This window comes from Bacillus rossius, unplaced genomic scaffold (genome assembly GCF_032445375.1).
Source record: "Bacillus rossius redtenbacheri isolate Brsri unplaced genomic scaffold, Brsri_v3 Brsri_v3_scf33, whole genome shotgun sequence".
NCBI lineage: Eukaryota > Metazoa > Arthropoda > Insecta > Phasmatodea > Bacillidae > Bacillus > Bacillus rossius.
This window is the reverse complement of record NW_026962514.1, coordinates 98,440-121,720: the sequence shown is the minus strand read 5'-3', so window position 1 is coordinate 121,720 and position 23,281 is coordinate 98,440.

The window sequence follows — 23,281 nt, the reverse complement described above, 5'->3', positions numbered from 1 at the left end:
CTCATAAGTAATTTTAACTAGTACTCTAATCCAATTGCGTCGTTCACAAGATACGTGAATATACTTCGACGTACCATTTCATTGTGTCACCATACACATCCATGTGCCTAGCTTTTGTTTAGATTTATTTAGTGATCACCCAACGAGAGGTGCAAACACTCATGCCTTTAAGGAAAGGTTACTGAATTAAATTGTTTATATATACGGGTTGAATCCCCAATACTTTTTACGCTAGCCATGAGGTGAGGAATTTATTATAAGAGAGAGTACTATACTTTTTTACCGTCGAGTTTTCTATAAGCAATTTACCAATTAATCTAAGAATGCAAGGTAAAGGATAAATAATATTTTTGTAATTATGAATTTTGAGTAAACAATTTATTAACTTTTATATTTTTTTGGATCGGTGTTAATTTCCTTTATAAGGTGGTGTACAGCTATGTATTTAAAACATCTAATTTTTTTTCATTATCCATTTTTCATCCAAATTCGTTGATCTTCCGGGTTTCGAACCCGAACTAACTCAGGGGTGAAATTCCCTCGTAGGTCTCTCTGCTTCAGCCTGATGGTATGATCAACCGTCAGAGCTTGAACATATTGAGCCTATGTGAGTTAATAAATGTAGGTATCCGGGACCGAGGTGTACTTTGCTTTTTAAGCAAGTATTAAATTCATATATTTCGTCTGTTCCATCGTCAGATTGTGCAGAGCTATGACTCAATGCCTTCGACTTCTTATGGACAGCGAAACAATTATGTACAGGGGTTATATTCCCAATTTAGTTTGTAAGTTACGGGTTACCATACCCATTTACAGGGGTTACAGTTCCCATTAGTCACTGAGTGCTCAAGGACGCATTTCCCTTGTTTCGGCCTCAGTGCTTTTCGGCCTCCCTCATAGCGCCCATTTTGTGTTCCTACACGATATCCAAAATCTGAGATCAACTGGATGAATGTCATTTCATTAATATAGCAACATAATAATAATAATGTTAAATTGTTGTAAGCTTACAGGTACCTTAAGGTTAAGCTTTAAATTTAATTTTTTATTTATTAAATGATTTTCAGTAATTATTTTAAATAATTCAAACCAAGTTTAAATGGACCCTATTTAATTATAAACTTTGTGTTTGACTCATAAAGTGTTACAGACAAAGGACATGGAATTAATTCGGCTTCTATTACAAGTAGTAGGGCAACAGGCATCCCTTTTTTGCTCAATAATAATAATATAATCACGCATATAAAAATACGTATTCCCCTAAATTAAGCAGCTACGAGGTGACTAGTCTCATTTTAATATTTAAGGTAATCACCGAGAGTGGTGAAATACTTTTAACCCTCAACGAGAGGTCCACTTAATTAAATTGGGTATGTTTGAGCAACCCGTTTCTAGGCTAGCACAAGCTAGGGAATTTAAGATATTTTAATTTTTAATTTTTACATACGTAAGTTCAGTCTTTAACAAGCTACTTGACGTAAATACGTAGTTTTAATATTTTTTTACTCAGAAATACCTCTCTGATATTTTTTGAATCTTCATGAATCTTGTTCCACGATTTCATATATTTAATTTCTGATTACGTTCCTTTTTTTTAATAACCATAATTCGTAAAGTAAGCAAGAATAATGTTTGTAGTGTTTTTTGTCCTGATTTTGCGTTAATACTTTTACATGTTTATTTCTTTATTTTCCCTTGCACGTAAATGTGATGTACAGTAACGTACATAGAGTCTGAGCACAGAAGCTGTCACATCTAGTCATTTTTTCTTTTTTCTTTTGCATTATACCCCAAAGTTGTATTTCTTTTACATCGTTATCGATGAGATTGTTTTTTTTAAGTAAGAGCTACGTGACTTCCAGACGGCAAACTGGTTTCTTTTATGTGTTTTTCTAAAATAGGAGCTAGGTCAAGCTAGCCAACGAGCGGCGCAAAAGTTAGGGTCCTCTGAGCCAACGAGCCATGACCAGGTCCTCTGAGTGAAAAATCTCATGACCATTTTCGAGTGTTCTTTGGGTTACATTCCCACCACTCATCTTTGGACGGCCTATGTTCAAACCCCCTCTCAGGCAGTGCGAAGCCTATCAGCAGTCATGGAAGATCTAACCGCTCCATTATAATTTATCCCCTTTTTGATTTATAATTGTTGGTTTATTGCATTTTACATTTCTTTAAATAATTTAAATTAGAGTGCGAAGAGTCGTTAATTTATCGTTTTGTTTGCAGAAATCTTTTAAATAATAAATATTAGTTATTAATAATAAACATCAGAGTGGTATGCGCTGAAATTTCTTAATTTATCGAATATTTAATATTTTTTAAATTCATGCTTTCCTACGGATTGTTGATCTGTTGGGGTTTTCATCCCCAATAATTTAAAATTCCGCCAAGGGAATACCACCCTTAGGCCCGGTGTCACTCTGGGACTGAGGCTCTGTTTCGCCTTCGGGCAAGCAGCAAATTTGACTGTCTTCTCCATCGCCTGACTGTGCAGGGCTGAGTCCCAATGCCTTCGGCTTCTTATGGAAAGACTATTTTCAGGGGTACACAAATCCCCACCTTTCATAACTGGCACCCGACGGACCAAGTTCCGGTTCCGGCCAAGTGTTTTAGGCCCGCCTCACAGCGCCCATGTTTAGAGTATTTGTCACGTGACACCATTCCCAACATCTGAGATCAACTTTCCTCATGACATCATTCACCGTTAAGGGTAATTTAATTAATTATAATACACTTTCGAATTGACCGTAATATTTTTTTTATAAGTAGTAAGATACAGGCGAACCTGGTACTAGTTTTACTAAGGAGTGTAAGTTGGTTTTTTTATTTTCCCTATATGCTCCACATTCAAGCGGGGGAGTATGTGCCGTTAATTAGTAATTTCGACACGATATATTTTAAATTTTTATTATGATTTTAAATTTTTTTTGTGTGGAAATTTTATTTGCTCTACTTTAGTGTGATTTTACTTTGTTAGTCTGGTGTACTCCTCTGAGTTAAACTTTGTCTCAGTGCTCTGAAGCCCCTTTCCCATCAGCGTATCGGATATTTTGCTGGCCTAATCCCTGACTGGCAGACAGCTTACCATTTCCCCCGCCTTCAGTCACTCCTCAAGCCTGTAATATCATTTCTCTTCGAGACCCAAACTGCATAGACAAGCCTGTAGCTTGCAGGCGACCAGTTCTCAGAGACGAGCTGAGATTGGCCTTTTTCATCACGTATTAGTGTTAAGTTCGCTCCTCTGCAGGCACGACGGGACGTAGATTCCCAGCAGCGTTGCATTTTACCCTCACCCCCCCCCCCCCCCTTCTCAGTTCCAAGTAAGACCAATGACCGGTCGTAACCCCCTGGGCAACCGTGACCGGTCGTAACCCCCTGGGCAACCGTGACCGTCCTCAAGGTCTCCTCGCAAAAAACGAGTGCGCCAAAACTGATCGCGAGCGCTACCTAGCGACCAAGTCGCGAACTTCTCCGCTAGCCTACCCTCTAGGGCGCCAGAGAGCAGCACCTGCTTTCCCTTCAGTTATATGGACGCCGTGGGCGAGTCGATTGTTTTCAACTCAGACCCCTCCGACAGAGTTCTCTACTGTCGCCTAGTGATGCCAACTTCAAAACTCCTGCCAGAGTTTTTTTTTCCGCCCGCATTCGGGCAAGTTCGGAATCTTTCGGCGGCCCAGACCCCCTCCCTCCACCTGTAAGAGCCGGCGCCCCTTTTTAATTACGAGACGCGGTTTGCCGCGAAACAGATCAGCGCGCGTCACGTTTGCAGACAGATCTCCGGCGAGCTCAGAAGACTCTGGAAGACTTCATCCGACCGCTAGCGACTATGTAATCGTCCTAAATAAGGGATGCTATCCCTCAACTAAATTCAAGTAGATTAGTCTGTCTGCATAGTGTTAGTAATTTTTTTTTGTTTTGAAATTTTCCCTTTTAATTTTTTTTAACTATGAAGAAATCATCCGCGCCCAGCCGCGCAAATCGCGAGCTACGGACCATGGCTGACTCCGCGATGGCAGCTTGAAGGCAACTCCCCTGTTTTGGTGAGTGATAATTCGCGACCTCCCCTACCTCCCCTTAGATTTTTCCGGGCATTTCTTGCCCCATGTACTGTCTGTATTCAAGTCCTAATCAGTCTTGATTTGGCTTGTTACAGTCAGGGGTTCGACCTCCCAGCGATGCACATATTCAGCTAGATTCGAGATCCAGCAACTACTGGTGGACGAATTGTCCACCAGTATGTTTTTCGGCAGTCCGAGATCCATCCATTAGAAGAAGCAGCTTTCTTCCATTCTACAGTTCGGCATTTTTAACCCCACACCTGGAAGACTCGGGTGATATGGTTTCTATTTCTATTCCCCCACTTTTTAAAGACAAACCAGCGATAAGTGACTATCCACTTAATCCACTGATATGGTAAACTAATCAGCGACAAATTTAATGTAGTAGAACATTGCAAGTTGTAATAATGTATCAATACAATGTACTTTGTTTTAAATAATCGCGGGCCGGCCCCTTTTCGTTTTTCTTTTGTTTTTTTTTTTAAATATTTGAGATTTGTTAAAACCTTTTGTATGTAAAGTAATGGAAACAAGATAATTCATCAGGGCAAATAAAACAGGGAAACTATAGATCAAGTTAATCGTGTAGTTTTTATTTATTGATTTTAACGATCCACCAACTTCCTCCTTGCTTGTTACAGGAAGTTCCTAAATTTTGTTTGTTCCCCACCTCGTGCCGCCTCTGGTAAATCAATTTATTTAACTTATTTTTTTTATCCCGCAAGTTTCCAAGGTCCTTTTTAATTAATTCAAAATAATTCAATTTTGAGGCACGAGGGGTGTAACAATCCCTACATTTGAATTTATCACTACCTTCTGTACACGTTCCAAAATTTAACTTTAATTTAAGTCACTTAAGTTTTCCCATTTTGCCTAACCTAACATTAAATACCTCCTTGGTTAAGGGCATAAATAATTTACTAATTTCTCAACTCAGTGGTGTTTCTTTTAAAGATGTTGCTAACCTATTCCGTCCTCACACGGTTGTTGAGTCTGCACCCACTTTAGAGACAAGCCCCAACATGAGCACAACCCCTAAGCGAGCGGAAAAAAGCCAGGCCCACTAGGAGCGTCAGTCAAAGCCCCTTCTGGTAGGGGAATCGCCTCCAGAGAGGTGTTCCTGTTAAGTAGCAAGGCTAACAAGAGTGTAAAGAGCCGGAGGAAGAGCATCTAAGTTTTATTTACAAATTTATAATAATAAACAATTATTGTACAAACATGGTTTGGGAACAACTGTAGACAAATATCGTTACAAAAGAAATCGCAACACGCAGAAGTGAGTAAGTAACTAATACTTTGAACGTTCATACAAGCGAAGTAGAATTTGCCCCTAAACAAATAACAATGCAAAGGACTGGCACCTTACAACCGCCATTTACGAGTACACATATATAATATAATAACAATTACATAATAATGAACTATGAGGTATCGCCGCAGCGGGAAAGATTTACAGTTCAATTCACGAGCGGGCCAATACATGAGACAAATCACACAACAAGCAAAAATATACAGTTAAATCAAATGGCGTCGAGCGTCAAATCACGTCCCGCTCAGGGAACAGCTAGGTCGAAGAATGAAACCTCCAAATTTATTTAATAATTTTCATAAAGCTCAATTGATTCCACCACAAAATTTATGTGCGCACACAAAAAATTAAGGTTACAAGCTGTCGTCGCCGGGAGGGCGGAAAGACGCCGAGAAAGAAAACTTCGAACAGCAGCCAGCAATTTAACTAAAAATTTACGAGGCAAAACACGCACAACCCGCCGCGTGAAGCACAAGGTGCACTAAGGCCAGGTAAAAACAAGACGTAACCAGTAAAATGAGCAAGGGTCATGGTTGGCGAGGGAAAAACGGAAAATTTAACCGAACTTTAGTCTAGACATAATTTTGCCAGGTGGCAGCCGATACGGTGAATTTGAACAACAGAAACAAGAAAAAAAGGCAAAGGTAAATTACATGAGTAGGGCACGGCCACCGCGTCCCAAAGCGAACTGACGTCTCAGTCTATGCCAACCATACCTTCAGGGGGAAACAGACCAAGCTGCTCGAGCCGCGTCCCGACGACGACCACTTCGAGGAAAGCCTAGCGGCCTTCTTTATACCAAACGAACAAGTGGCGCTAGTGTCGCCCGCCGCCAAGGGGAAAGGGAAGAGGGGAAAAAAGGGGAGGGAAAGACAGTCACTGCGAAGGCATGGAGGGGGGTGAAGGGGAGGGAAGCCGTATGCACGGGCAGCGCTGGCTGCTCGGTGCAAGTCATCGTCCTATATAAGTTCTATTGCTATAGCCTTTTCTTGCCTAGTTTTGGTAGGTTTTTTTATTCTTAGTTTGTTTATTTGGTGGAAATCGCGGACCAATGCGACTACCCCACCTAATACTACTCCAACCATTCCTTCAGGTACTATCCTCATTCCCCTAGCTTCATCCTCCTCGGTGGAATAAGTTTTTGCTGTGTGTATGTAATTTTGTTTTGTTTTAATTGTCAGGTATTTAGTAATGTTTTGGGGATTTTAGTGATTGTTGTCACCCACCTGCTATGTTGTGGTTTGAGGGAGGGAGTGTGTGCTTTGCAGTATTCAGCTGGGCGTACACTCGTTTTTGCTTAACTCTTTGTGTGTGTTGTTTTTTTGTTTCGGCAAACTGAACGCTGGTTTATTTTTTTTTAAGAATTTCTGTTATGGGGGTAATTTATTTGTAATTTTGTCTTTTAAGTGAAGGTATGTTTTGTTCTAACCATTTGTATTTGTATTTTATTATCACATAATTATTATCAAATTTAAGTGCATCAAGAATCAAAAAAAACTCTGAACAAATTTAATTATTTTGAAGTTTAATTAATTATTATATTTTCGTCAAGGCAGTGTGCTATTCAGTTTTCGGAACTATTCTTTAAATTGTGCATTTGTAACTATGTTTGGCTAACTGTGTTATGCCATCAATGGTCACTTCCTTCTTCTTGGTGACCATCATGTGAAAAACTGTATTAATTTTCTGCTCTTAATTTATCCACCGCATCCATGCGGTAGTTTCAAGTTTGGGTAGCCGCCTATTGGGTGAGCTTTCGCAGATTTCTCTGGAAATCATGCTGGACATTTATTTTTAAATATTTCACCATGTAATTAGTCTTTTGAAATGTTTTTATAGCGGCCCACGAGTCATGGATCTGGAGTGCTTCCCTATGCCGGCCATGCTATGAACTACTTGTAACCCTTTGTTTGGAGTAGAGGATGTTCTCCTCTCTTTTCTGACGGCTACGGGATTCACTCACTCATGAATTCAGGAAAGTGATTCTTCGTTTTCATACTTCGCATGAAGCATGTGTTCGGCAATAAATGTGGACAACCTACCTAAATTCATTTTATAAATTTTTCATCGTTTGTTTTTATTTTGTTTTGCTAACATAAATTTATGAATTAAAGTAACGTTAATAATTTATTTAATGTCTTGGGGCCCCATATATTTTTTTTAAATTTAAGTAACAAATGTAACAAGTAACAAATGTAACAAGTGATATTCTATTTATTGTTTATGAAGATTTATAAATAACTAAGTAATACTCATAAAGTTTTTTTTATATCAAATATAACTGATGGTCTGAAAATGAGTTAGTTTCTATTTTAAAATATTACCCCCAAGTTAACCTAAAAGAAAATATTTCTTATAATTTTGTGAGCTGGTTGTTCAGTCGGCCTACCTTTGTGCCTAACTATTTTTTCAACCTTGAGGTAAGACACCATTGAGCCTAAGGTTCAGGGCAACTTCCACTGCGAGCCTTTCTCGGAATGGTCAAACGTAACCAGGCTGGGAAAGGTTGGTAGAGTTATTATTAAACCTTCATTTTTTCAGCACGTAGGCTAACTTAAAAGTAGTTGTCAGTACAATGAACAAAATAAAGCATAAGTTTGAGGATAAATATACACATACATTTAAATTATAAGCCAATTTCACATATATTTTATGAACCTGAGTAATAAAATGTTTTGAATTAGATATACATACATTAGGCCTATAGATCATTGCATAATGAATATAACACATTAAGAAAATTATCCTCACAATAGTAACCCTTGCAGTGTAAACAGTTTTGATAGTAACTGTTGTTCTGTCATGATAGCATATTCATAATTGTTTTGCTCTTGTCAACAAATACTATTCATTCCTACTGCATTTTATACATCCCAATTTGAGTACTTTTATTTTAATTTTATATTCAATTTGTAGATCCTACACAGAGTAACAACTCAAGGATATAAGACTTATGGATGATGAACAAGTAAAAAAATGTACATATACACAGCAGTTCCTATCATATACTATCATGATAAATGGTAACGTGGCTCTTTTACAGAAATTAAAGTATTACGCCTAAGCATCAATAATTTTTTGTACGTGTTTCGTTTTTATTTATTTTCATAGTGAGAATCAATTTCCATGTGTACAATTCACTGAACATAGTTTATTTGTACTAGGTACTATCGCTTGGAATTGGACACGTTGGTACGCCAGGTAAGAAGCGCAAGAAGAGACCACAGGTTGGAAAGTCACCCTCAAGCATAGATGACTTCACCATTGGTGCCATTCGCCGGACCATCTACAGAATGTACAGCCAAGGTAATCACATTAAGTTTTTCATTTTCATTGTGTGTAGAGAGGAAGGGTATTTATTATATTGTTGCAGTGAGATAAAAGCACTGATTCTCGATACTCTTAAGGAATAATTTTTCCAAAAATCTGTTAAAAAAATTACTGAAATCACAAATCTGGTTAAATCATTATATTTATGTTTACAGGGTAAGTTTAGCAACAAATGATATACGTACTCCCTAAACTATTGATAATACAGGCAAGCTTTATTAATGAAAAAAGCTTCTTTTGTTACGAGAATGAGTCACCAGTAAAAAAATTCATGGTACTCATGTTTATTACTTCCAATTTTCGTAGATTAGTAATGTCCCACAAGCAAAACATATTAAATGTAAGGGCATGTACACAGATACTAACCTAACATAACCTATCCTCAACCAACATAATGTAACCTAACCCAACCCAAATGAGGTTTATTTACATGAAATTAGGTTTGGTAAATTTTGGTTAGGTTAGGAAACATAATTGTCAATAATTAGAATGCATTTTAAAAAACTTGAGTAGAAATTCAACTCTACGTAGGTTTTTGTCATGACTTTTTGTTAACACCTGTAACAATAAAATGATACAGCATTTGAATATTTGAAAATATGTGTGTATAATAAATACCTATAGTTGGTTATAAATTTCTTTGCAGTACCATAGCACTTCAAATTTCAAGAATACTTCTCAGTTATATTTCATAGGTTCATTAAATATTTTTGTAGTGCAATGTATTGTTAGACAAATGGTATTTACAATGTACAAACTGCTGTTGTAAATTATAGATTTTAATGGCCTCAATGGAAAAATAAGTAATGTACCACTACGGATAATATTGAAGGTTGTACCAAATCCCAACTGACGGTTCAAAGCAATACATTAAGGATAAAATCTGCTGCCAACGTATAATATTATTAATTTTGCGATAATTTCCTTTCCTTTTCATTCTCCGTTGTTACTTTAAACTTTGTTCTGTTTTGTACTCTGTGGCTGTGAGGCTGTAGCCTATTTGTAATGCACTATTTTCCTCACACATGTTTTCTCCGGTGAAGAATTTTTTCATACCTTTTAGTGTAGAATATTTTTGCTCTGTGTGTCTTAAAAAGCTACAGAAACAGTTTTAGCAGATTATGAGTAAAATGACAAAAATATATTAGCATGTACTTTACATATCCGGCAATTCTTCAACAGAATTTACAATGTTTGACAATACCATAATCATGAAGTATACTTTCTTACATTAGGCATGATTTTTCTTTATCTGAAGGCAGTTTCTTAAACTTTACAGGCCTCCACATCACGTAGTCTTCCATTTTGAAAGAAATTAGAGAGAATGAGTTGGACTTGGTGGGAGGTGAATCAACTCTCTGCAAGTTGTTGAAGTCTATGAACTTTACATGGAAGAAGGTGAATGGTCGACGATTTCTTTTGCATAGGACAGATGTTGTGATTCAAAAAAGAGATTTTTTGAGAACCTACCATGAATTGAAGGCGACGGGTGCAAAATTTGTTACGTTGTATGTTTTTTGCCCGGCTAACCACACATAGAAACGTAACAATACAAAACAAACAATGTTCCTGAGGTTCTGCTTTATTTGGAAATAAAAGAGTTTATTAAATTATCTTTGTTTATTTCTTTAAAAAAAATGTTTTTTCTCATCGTTACATGGCTTCAATACACAATTTTACAAATGAATTTAATTAGAAAAACTTAGTTACTTGTACAGTTTTTGTCTTTACTTATTTAAATTTTAACGACGTCTTTGAATTTTGATAGGATGAGGTCCAAATACATACCATACCAGACATTTTTCTGTTGATGGTCGTTGAGTCTTGTCGCTCACAAAAAAATAGAATTTATTACTGTCCCTTGGTTAGCGATGTAACTCAAGGTACGGTCGCGCACTGACCGAAGTCCCGCGAAGTTGGGCCGTTGCCGACGCCTAGGGCCTAAATTTCTAATACATTATTCCGAAGAAAAAAAATGAACTTAGTTTAAAAAATTACGGCCTGGCCCCAGCCCCTAGGCGTTAAATTGTCCCTTAGTGCAACTCCATAATATTGTGCGAGTTGCCGACGACGCGACCGGACTGGACGACAATCGAGCGACAACTGAGTTGGTAGACGAGATTACCTCCCTTGTATAGGTGAAGACAAGGGAAGCAATCCCGTGGGCCAACCGACCAATCACAGTACAGCATTCATCAACATGCCCAAATAAGGAATTTCGGCCGAGCGCATCACACCACGCCAGGACTCGCCCTGATTGGCTGGCTAGTGGTAGCCTCCAGAGACCCTTCCAGACGGTCGCTACAGCTGTGCGTACAACGTGACGCGTAAATCCCAAACACGCATTTACAAAGTGAAAAATAGCTTTCTGGCGCCAGTGTGTCGCGCCTGTCCGCTCTTCCTTCTGTACTTTCCAGACTATTCTCAAAATATTACACTAGCAATATCCAATAGAATATAAAATTACCCAAAAAATTCAAATACAATGTTAAAAATTTAGTAAACAAAGTTGAAATTCATATAAAAACTTTTGTTTAAAAATGATGTCCTGTAAAATTATAATATATACTGCTTTAATTACTGACATTAATTATCAAATGTCAACATTAATTATTATGAACTAGAGTTAACCCTCAAATTAATAATTAAGTATCTCAAGGAAATAAGTATTTTAAGGCTTTCCATGAAATTTAACCAAAGTAATTAATAACAATTCTTAACATATCTGACCTGTTTTCTATATCAACAAAAAAAAAAATATCCTTCACCTCAAATTTATTCTTAATATTCTTATGACCCATTTTGCAATGCTACATAACCCCCCCTACTTTTTGATTGAATTTGCAAAATTAAATCAAAAAGTACAAAAGTGTAAATTGTTGAAACAAAAGAAATAACATACCATAACAAAAGTGTAAACAAATGTAACAAATTAACATCAACATTAGAAATGCAAATCTTAACACAATAATAGCAAACCATGACTTTTCATATTATAAATCCTTAAAACAAATTTACAAAATTATAACCCAAACATTGAAAAATTAATATAAAACATTTGTTTATATATAAATTCAAAAAACTGTTTCTTAAATATTGCAATATTAATTCCTTGTCAAAAAGCCAAAAATTTGAAAACATCTCTCTTACTACAAAGTGTCAACAATTCTTCACAAACGGTTATCTCCCTCTCATCAGTGCAAAATACAAATAACTTTGAAACTGGTTTCTCTACAAGCTTCAAGCAGACACCCCCTGGTCAACGAAGAATCCTCAATAACAGCAAAAAACTCTGAATAACTTACTTAAACTCCAGGAATTACGTCTCCATGACTACCTCAACGACGATGAATAAACACAAAAACTTCAACATCTTCAAAAACTTACACCTCGGCAGAAACCTCGACGACGACAACAAATCTTCAACTCCAGGAATTACGTCTCCACGACCACCTTAACCGACGACAAATACAAAAACTTCAACTTCGACGACGACAAATAACCTCTAAACAAATTATTTCCTTTAAAATCCCTTAAAAACCGCTGTTACTCTAATTCTCTGCTGCTTATGATAAACTCCTCAAATCCCATGAAATAACCACTTTGACCCACAAATCCACCAATATCTCCACTCTTCATATCTGCACCAACAAAACATTGACAACATTATCACTTCAAAACTGTTGACACAAAATTTTCCTATATTTCATCCCAAAGAAACAACTTCTAATGTTACCCTGTCCATTCCCTCTAATATTACTCAGCTTTTCCTCTACTAATCTTTCAAAAATATGCAAAATGTTCACTATAGTTCACTAGTCCAACATGATAAAATTCTTGATGACCTTAATTTGTTTACAAAATCAACATAAAAATACTTTAAACATTGCACAGCTGATTGTTCATAATAATGTTTCATTGAATTATTCTAAAAAAAAATACATACCCAACTGGCAAATATATAATTTTTTTTTTTTTTTAAAATGTTTTCCATTCATTCTTCTTATGTATTGTCCATTGCAATGTAACACCATCCAATTTAGTAATAAACAATCCTACCTGTTGCTCATCCGAACCACCAAAATAGTTAACTACTTTCTCACATTTGGTTACAAATTGTATTGGAGTAGCCCCTCGATCATCCCCAAAAAATTTAGGCACTGTTTTTTCGAAAGTGTTTACTTCGTCTACAGTTAAAACTGAACTTCTAATATTACCCTGTCCATCCCCTCGAATCTTACTCAACTTTTCCTCCATTTTTTGTAAACACTCTCTACCCACATCATCCCTGAAATTCTCTAACTGGTTATTTATTTTTGAATTTTCTGTAAATATTCGTTCAACATTAGCCTCAAAATTCTCCTTGACTTCCCGAATTTTCTTTTCATTGTAATCAATATTTTGGGAATTCTCAGTTACTTTTAACTGCAAATTTGTGATATCCCCTTGATTCTTGGTTATTTTGTTTTGTATACTTTCATTATGTTGTACGAGTTCTGAAATTTTATTACTATGTTCCTGAACGGTTTTACCTGTTTGTGTTAAATTTATCTGAACTTGATTCACTGTTTTTTCACATGTGTTTAACCTAGACTGTACCTCCTCAATCTGCACTTCACAATCATTTACTTTACAGACACAGGAAGATATTTGTTCATTAAGATCATTCTTAAGTGCATTAAATCGGCTCTCAACTGTATTTGTTAGTTCTTGTCTTACTTGTATAATTTCTTGTGTAAGTTCCTGTTTAGTGGCATCTAATTTTTGTTCCATTATATACCTGAATTCAGTCTGACCTTGTGACATGTTATGCATCCCTTGTGACATGTTATCCATCATTATCATTAATTTTTCTAACATTTGATTAGACATACCTGACCCCCCCATAACCTCTACTGGACTACCATTTGCAGGCTGTTCCATATTTTCCGACTGCTCCTGCACTAATTCAATATTCAAATTAGGATCGGACATTCCTGAAGTTTCAGGAAAACCCGCAAGGTCATCCTGACTGTCTGTACTCATTTTTCTTTTGGTTTTACAATTATAAATGACCAAAAAACGTAAACAACCCTTTAAAAACACATTAAAAAAAAAACTTTAACAATGATAACCACAAATACAAAATTTAGACCATAAAAATGTAAGTTTCTGTCCAATTTAGACTTGCTGTTTCCGGCGATTCATCCCTCGTTGTCCCGCGAAGTACCGAGATGATCTATGTTGCTGGAATCGTGTCCCACGATGTTCTGCGAAGCGCTGTTCTACGATGTTCTAAAATGTAGTTCTCGTCGCATTCCTTTCCCACGATGTCCCGCGCTGGTAAACGGTGAATGCTGGCTTCTCACGCTCATTTTCGTTTGTTGATGTTTACAAGTACGACGCGAAGATCACACGATCCACTCTCGAATCACTCGTTCACAAGTTATAATTTTGCCGATGTTCCAAAAGGTATTACCATAGTTAATTTAGCCATGATTGGCTTTTACTTGATAAGTTTTTACTGTTTTTCCGAATGTTTATTTTATCATCAGGCAGTGTCTAAATTCGTGCCCCGCGGCTGGGCAGCCATGTTGTTACGTTGTATGTTTTTTGCCCGGCTAACCACACATAGAAACGTAACAATACAAAACAAACAATGTTCCTGAGGTTCTGCTTTATTTGGAAATAAAAGAGTTTATTAAATTATCTTTGTTTATTTCTTTAAAAAAAATGTTTTTTCTCATCGTTACATGGCTTCAATACACAATTTTACAAATGAATTTAATTAGAAAAACTTAGTTACTTGTACAGTTTTTGTCTTTACTTATTTAAATTTTAACGACGTCTTTGAATTTTGATAGGATGAGGTCCAAATACATACCATACCAGACATTTTTCTGTTGATGGTCGTTGAGTCTTGTCGCTCACAAAAAAATAGAATTTATTACTGTCCCTTGGTTAGCGATGTAACTCAAGGTACGGTCGCGCACTGACCGAAGTCCAGCGAAGTTGGGCCGTTGCCGACGCCTAGGGCCTAAATTTCTAATACATTATTCCGAAAAAAAAAAATGAACTTAGTTTAAAAAATTACGGCCTGGCCCCAGCCCCTAGGCGTTAAATTGTCCCTTAGTGCAACTCCATAATATTGTGCGAGTTGCCGACGACGCGACCGGACTGGACGACAATCGAGCGACAACTGAGTTGGTAGACGAGATTACCTCCCTTGTATAGGTGAAGACAAGGGAAGCAATCCCGTGGGCCAACCGACCAATCACAGTACAGCATTCATCAACATGCCCAAATAAGGAATTTCGGCCGAGCGCATCACACCACGCCAGGACTCGCCCTGATTGGCTGGCTAGTGGTAGCCTCCAGAGACCCTTCCAGACGGTCGCTACAGCTGTGCGTACAACATGACGCGTAAATCCCAAACACGCATTTACAAAGTGAAAAATAGCTTTCTGGCGCCAGAGTGTCGCGCCTGTCCGCTCTTCCTTCTGTACTTTCCAGACTATTCTCAAAATATTACACTAGCAATATCCAATAGAATATAAAATTACCCAAAAAATTCAAATACAATGTTAAAAATTTAGTAAACAAAGTTGAAATTCATATAAAAACTTTTGTTTAAAAATGATGTCCTGTAAAATTATAATATATACTGCTTTAATTACTGACATTAATTATCAAATGTCAACATTAATTATTATGAACTAGAGTTAACCCTCAAATTAATAATTAAGTATCTCAAGGAAATAAGTATTTTAAGGCTTTCCATGAAATTTAACCAAAGTAATTAATAACAATTCTTAACATATCTGAACTGTTTTCTATATCAACAAAAAAAAAAAAAATATCCTTCACCTCAAATTTATTCTTAATATTCTTATGACCCATTTTGCAATGCTACAAATTCATCTTCATTGATGAAACATGGATATTTGCGAAAGGTATTCTTCAAACTACCTAAGTAAAGAAATGTAATGCATTTATGGATGCTGGCAGGTAACAAAAGGTTAATTCTACACCTTTTTTTTTTCAGGAACAGTGGCAAAGGCATGGCAAGATGATTCTGTCGAGACAGTGAAGAGGCATACCTTAGGTGATGGGAAGAGATTCATCGTTGTCCACGCTGGAGGGGTTAATGGCTTCGTGCCGGAAGCTGGTTTGCTTTTTGTTTCAGGTCAAAAGAGTGGAGACTACCGTGGGGAGATGAACGGAGATACTTTCAAAAGTTGGATGGAGAAATTGCTGATAAGTTTGGAGGAGCCCAGTGTCATCATCATGGACAATGCTGCATATCACAGCACATTGATTGGTATAGCATTTTTGTTGAATTCACTGATAATTAGTATGTACCATATGGGGAGGGTACACAAGGGCAAGGTATCGTACACAGAGTGCAGACTTCTGACTGGGCGCCCCTGGTATCTAAATACCCTTACGGATGACATGAAATAATGACCTGCAATGAAAAAGTGGCGAAATGAGAAAAATGGAGGAAACAGTAGATCCCTGAGAAACCTCACCAGCCTAAGATATCGTCCTCCATGTTTACCACATGCGATAAATTGTTCATTGGTCCCGGATTGCCTTGGTGGGAGTCGAGTTTTCTGACCACTCGGACACAGTGGCCCGAGTATTGTCTTTGTAATATATGCCTTCTTGAACAATACCAATTGAAGAATTTTAGACATCCATAATTTGTATTTTATATGTTACAATCACTTCTTTATCCGAAAAAAATTTTTGTTATGTTAGAAGGTTCAGTCCTGTAACCTTCTTTTAGACTTAATGATCTTTTATATTATGTTTCAATATTTTGCTTTCATTATACCTATTAAGAAACCAGTTGGCAATCAATTTATTTCTTAGCCTAAAGTCTTTTTTAACTTCGAGATCAATGTGTAACGTCAAACATTTGTTTAGAGGATGAGTTTTTTTTATCAAACATTTTATTCAGTGTTCTCCAAATTACAATTTAAAATTCTGATTAGAGGTTACCGGGTAATTTTGTGCTAGTTGTATGAACAGCAATATTTTTTGCTGGCCTTGTCACCAAAAATACTAACAGAGTTTACTGTCAATTAATTTCAACTGTTTTATACTAAAAGCATAATACCCATTGTTTTGTCAAGTTTTTACTACATATGTACCCACAGTTTGTTGCAAAGTACTGACTCTGAAGTTATGTTTTAATATTTTATCATTGCTTACCATTTTCCATATCAACTAACATTTTTTACACAACAATTAAATTACAGACCGATAAATCACCAAACTCCAAATGGAAGAAGAGTGATGTCGTTTCTTGGCTGGAACAGCATAACATCCTGTTCACTAGAACTGCTCCAGCCAAGGAACTGTTGCGGGTAGCCAAACTACACAGACCAGGAGGAAGGTAAGTATATATATTTTTTAAAAGCAGTTGTAAATTTCAACATAGTTTTGTTAATGCCTATGTATGTATTGTACATTATCAGTTACTGATCACCATTCTTATTTTGAAGGTACGTGATTGACGAGATGGTTCGTGATCATGGCCATGAGGTTCTGTGACTCCCTCCATATCATTGTCACTACAATGCCATCGAGCTTGTTTGGTCCCAGTGCAAAACTTATTTCAAAAGCCACATGGGAAGGGGCAACAAATTTGATGATGCAGCTGTCCATTAAATTTGGAGCGAAGCCCTAGACTTTGTCACTCCCGAGAGGTATTTTTTTTTTATTATTTTCCCTTATCATATATGAAAATAAAACTTGACTTAATCAAAAACAGAGATATCAGTTTTTTTTTTTACTATAAACCAAATGTTTACAATTAGGTGGGCTGCTTGTGTGGCACACGTTGAAAAGTTAATTGAGCAAGATTGGGAGCAGCAAGTCTACAAGAACATTGGTGATGTTGCTCCCTTGATAGTTCACCTGGGTGAATCAGGGGAAAGCAGCAGCGAGGATGATAACGTGGCTGGGGAAGGGCACAGCAGACACAGAACTATTGGCAGTACCACTGAGTGAGGGAATTGTAATATATGACTCTGATTAAGGCTCAATGTGAGTATAGCGAAGATCAGAGCACTAGATCGTGAGTAATGAACATGTAATAATTTATAATGAGTTTTAAGTGTTTTGTAAAGTGTCGTGTCTATGTACATTCATGTTGGGTCATAAGTGTATGTTAGTTAAAATTTCTTGTTTTTAATTACCGTATTGGTCCGAATATAAGGCGACCATTTTTACATAAACGAGAGATGCAAAAATTGGAAGTCGCCTTATTTTCGCACCCAAGACGTCGGAACCGCAAACATTAGTTCCAAGCTGAAAGCTACAGTAGAAACATTGTTTAACAAAACGTTCACAATTTTTTATATTAACTAAAACTTTGTTACCTCACACGAGGAAAAACGATAAATCCACCTAATATTGCAGTAATTCACAATTGTTTGAAGTTGAAAATTAAAATATTTGTTCTTGAGTAAAAACGTGAATGTTGAAGCATCTCAAAATGGCAACCTTTTATTTCACAATTCATATTTGTACTTTGTGTACAATCGCGTGTTAACATTTACGGTAATTTATCTTCAGATTTTTAACGGAAATATTTGTACTAAAATATCACAGTTATTTTCAGAACGATTGTTTACATTTACAAACATTTTGGATGTAATGTTTGGAAATTCACGGCTGCCAACTGTCTTTCCACAATATTTCTTTGTTGTAAAACGAACATTGCCGAACACGCACGAAGACGCCATATTAACAGGAATTTGGTACGTTGCTTCAAAAGCTATTTTAATAATCCACTCTTTATTTATGTAAAAACCTTTCATAATTATAATAGATTATTCTTTCAAATTCATAGAACAGACTCTCTCTGTCAGAGAGTAATATGGACAAATATACGCGGTCACGTAACCGAAGTTATTCTTGGCCGTATGCTTCATCATGTCAGCCATAGAGTAAGTAAAGGGAGAGGCGCCACTCCCATTATAGTAATGATCGTTTGTTTAAATTTGTAAATAAAACCCTTGCGATCATACCATTTCTTTGCAACTTGACAACGAAAAAATTACAGCCAGATACAACCTGAGAAAGGTTAAGCGCGCGATAGTTGGCACCTTTGTAGTCACCATATTTAACTTTACACGTTACATTCATTGCAATGTTCGCAAGTAATTTTATTTTATAATCCATAGTTTTCGTATATTCGTAGGTCAATGTAGGGGTTAAACTATAGAAATGAAGATGTTAAGATTGAAAGTGTACTAGGATACTGAATGATAACTTTGTTACGGTTTGTTTTAAATAAAACTGTGCTAATAACATGTTTGCCTAATTGAGTTGCACCTGTATCTGTATTTCGACGCGCAATTATATAAAAACTATGGAACGTATGTTTTAATTCCAGGAATATCATTGTAGTTTAATGCATGAAAATGTTGACCATGTTTAGTAAAAAATATAACATTATGAAATATTTTTGGTTCAAAGCACACTTAAATGTAATGTTTAATAATTTTGTTTGGTATTTTTACCTGAATTTGCAAGCAGATTGTATAGTTATGATTTACTTTTGTCATGTAAGAACAACATAAACACAGTTTTATTAAGTATGTTTATAATTTACCATGAATAAATTTTTCCACGTATTGTCATAATTTAATAAACAAACAAGAAATATTGAAACACAACATGTAAGTTAATGCTGTAAATATAGTTGTAAATAAATATGCAAATGAGACTTAACTTCATTCATTTTATTTAACTAATCGCTCGAACAATGTTCTAATAGAGTCGGTGTTAGTGAAAAGCAGTATCTATAATAAGAAATTAATGTATATCTACACTTTTAAAAAATTCTAATGCTCAATGAATAAATGTATGATGTGAAACATTTGTTTATATTCGGCCTATCTGAAACATCGTCTTTTACAACTTATTAAGTTAAGTAATTGAACTTAAATCAGGAAACATAATTAACTAAAAACAATTTATAGCATACTTAGCGGGCTTCACGTCTCGATACATCGAGGTAATTGTCAAAATGATGTGGCGTGATCTCTAAAAAGTATTGAAAACGAAAATGAGAATTCACAAAATGGGATTCGAACCAGCATCCTCCATAATGCAAAGAAAAATTTTACAGTTGTGCCATCTCGTTCTGTCAAACTAATATTTCATTAATAAATAATAAATATATGCACGTGCCTTGTTGTTGCTTTTCTTGTGGTCCCAATTCATCCCACGTTACACACATTCCTTTTCCGATCTCTTCCCAACTTTTTTCTCGCTCATTTCGGTCCATATAATTTTTGTATGCCATGTCCCAGACACAGGTATGGTCTTCGATTATCTGTATAAAACGATCAGTATCAAACATGGTCTCCTCGAGCTACGGACTACAAGCGAAACGGGACCCGCACGACTGGACAGTGTAGCCTCACCCACTGGAATGCGTGTGTTGTTGTCTCCCGTCCCTTCATCCCGGCGACGGGACGACCGACAGCATGTTCCCGGCGCTTCCCGGTACCATTGAATATATATAACTTATAGAAGTCGCGAGGGTATAGGATTTATTATTCCAATTTTCTGATCCAAAACTGTGGTAGTTGTTAGCTCCGCCGCTAGACAGCTCTTCTTTCCACAAGAGGGTACTCGTAGTTACCAGCTTCCACGCTAGAGCGCTGTAGCGTCTCTTTTTTCAAGGTCGTGCGCGTAATTCTCTGTCTCACTCTATCGAGAGGCGGTGCCTTTTGTTGAAATCCGAGCGCTTAGATACGGGCGGGCGCAACTGAAATGGAGTACGGCCCCCCAAAAAAAATGTGCGGTTAAAAGATGCCAACATCAAAAATTAAGTTTTAATTATAAGAAAACTACAGAAATTTCTTAAACGTAATAACGTAAAAAAAAATACTGACCTTCGTAGTTCAGAATTTATAAAATGTTGTGTTAACGGAGTGGCGCATTGAGTAATATGGCAAAACATAATTTGGAATAATTCTTGACAACGTTGAATGATTTTGGTAGCTATGAAACAACTATGGCTGCGATGACTGTTCAAACGCGTGCACGTGTTGTTATTGGTAACTGAAACTAATGTTATGATGTCATACTTTGTGGCTATGCAGTTTATAATTTTTTTAACATAAGATGAAGCATTTTTACATAATGTTTTGGTTGTTTCGTAATTCAAAATAAATAATCTTAAACGTTATACGGTAACGAATGACCACAAAAAAAAATCAATTTTGCCAACATAGATTTGAAAAGTTAACGATTTACTATGTTAAGTTGCTTATAAACAACGCACATTTCCCGGATCTCCTTGCTTTGAGGTTAGATACACAAGTTATGCTTGTAAAAACGATGCGCAAGTATTTTGAATACAAATATATTTTCTTTTAATAACCGAAAGGTAAATATTATTTCCATGAAATATAATACAATTCTTTAAACACAGACAACATATAAGAGCTATTTTTTGTTTATTATTCCATCTGGCGTGATAAATATTATATTTTAAAAACAGTTTGTGGATTTTTAATATAAAATAAATATTTATTTATGACATCATTTTAAGTTGTTCAAAAAATTCACTTTGGTATGAATTCAACCAAATTCATGTTATTAAGGGCAGAAAATTAGAAACTACCAAAAAAGACTATCTACATTGCTGTTTTGTGTAAATCTGTGCACGGACTTAGTAAGTGATATATTTATAATTCCTCATTTTAGCAACCCATTTTAACACAAGAGAAAAAGGATTTTATACTAAAAATTATTATGTTAAATCATTAATTAGGCAGGAAACATGTATGTATAATCTATTTAAATTTGCATTTGAACAGTGAATATTATTTTGCAATAATAAATAATTTTTTATCATCGTATGTTACGGATGAAAAGTTTGTATTTCCATCTAATCAGAAGTATTATATGACACCATTAATAAAATTGCTTTACAAATTTTTATTCACATGAAAATTATTAAAAAGTGGTTGGGAAGTTATATAAATATACAAAATCAAATCATTATACATACAATTTTATTATCTTAGTGAATTTAAATTAATTGTATCTCAGTGACTACTGCGAAGAAAAAATTCTTGCGAAAGGTTTCCTCGTAATTGAAATTCGTCAGAAAAAAATCAATCTCTCATTTTTGTTGACATTTCTGACAAGTGGTACGATGAAATTTTAGACTGGCAAATGAATGTTGTGAAGCAATAAACAAAATATCACATTCGTGAACTACAAATGTATAATTGTTTTTATTTTATAATAAAAGTGTATCTAATAACCCATGTCTTTGCTCACGTAATATCCGGGTATTGCTGATATTCTACCATTTTAAGAAAAGTATGTATTAAATTCCAAAGGTTTTTGAAGAAATATACACAAAGAACTGTCAAGTATAGAAAATATTTAATAAATAAAAATATTTTTACGACTTATTTTTAATTGATTTAGCGTAAGCCTATTTTAACTTTTATTAAAGTACCTACCTTATTTTCTATCTCCCGATTTAGTGACTTTGAGAATATATTTTACCTTGATGAAATCTTATATTTTACCTTGATGAAATCTTAACTCTTTTCCATCTGACGAAGAAGCCAATTAAAAAATAAACTAAGACTCGCGCACTTATTGTATTTTAAGACTTTGTCATCGTTTTAAATTACTGTAATTTTTTTTAGTTATAGTCATGCTTAGGATAGTAACATATTATGCCTTATTACGCATACATTTCAGTATTCATGAAATCAATGCAATTTTATTTGAAATGTAGAGCAGTTACCAAATTTCTTATCTCGCATATTGATTTTTTGGTATGGCTAGTATTACTAAAACTAAATTTTTGAATTTTGACTGATGTACTCTTTTCCCTTTTTTTGTGATTTAGAAAATATAGCAATATACGTAAACCAATTAAACCAAAATCATCCTGAATTTTTATTACCGAAAAAAGTTAAATACAAAAAATTTTAATATTGAATTTATATATATCTTGCCAATGCTGATTTAGTGGGTTCCATTTTTTTTATTTTTAAAAATAATATCTACCCCTTTTACTACTTAATATATAACGTTGAATAAGAGAAGGTTGTTTAAGGTATGTTGATTTTCCTTGCCAATATCTAAAAGTAAATTTGTTTTAATCCGAAGATTTATTTATATTTATTAAAACCACATTTACAATCTTTCGTCCCTTAAGAAAAAGAATTTCAGGATGTAGTAAAAAAATTGGTTGATTTTCCATGTTTATAAATCATAGTGCATTGTTGCATAATTTTCCTGTGAGATTTTCAATATACCACAGCTGTCTTTAGATTATATTTTATGTACATGCACAAGAAATTTCAATATAACTAAACAACTACGTAAAAAGATAATTTTAACTCACATACACACATGATCAGAGAAAACTAAGTACAATATCAATTTCAAACGTTAATTACATCATCAAATTAGAATGTAAAACTCTTCTTTCGAAGTAGGTAACTTATTACTTCCATTCATTCTTATCGATAAACATTCACCGTGCCATGTAGTGCTATTTGAGAAAATATTGTATTTAATATCTTTGATTAAGTGAATGAAT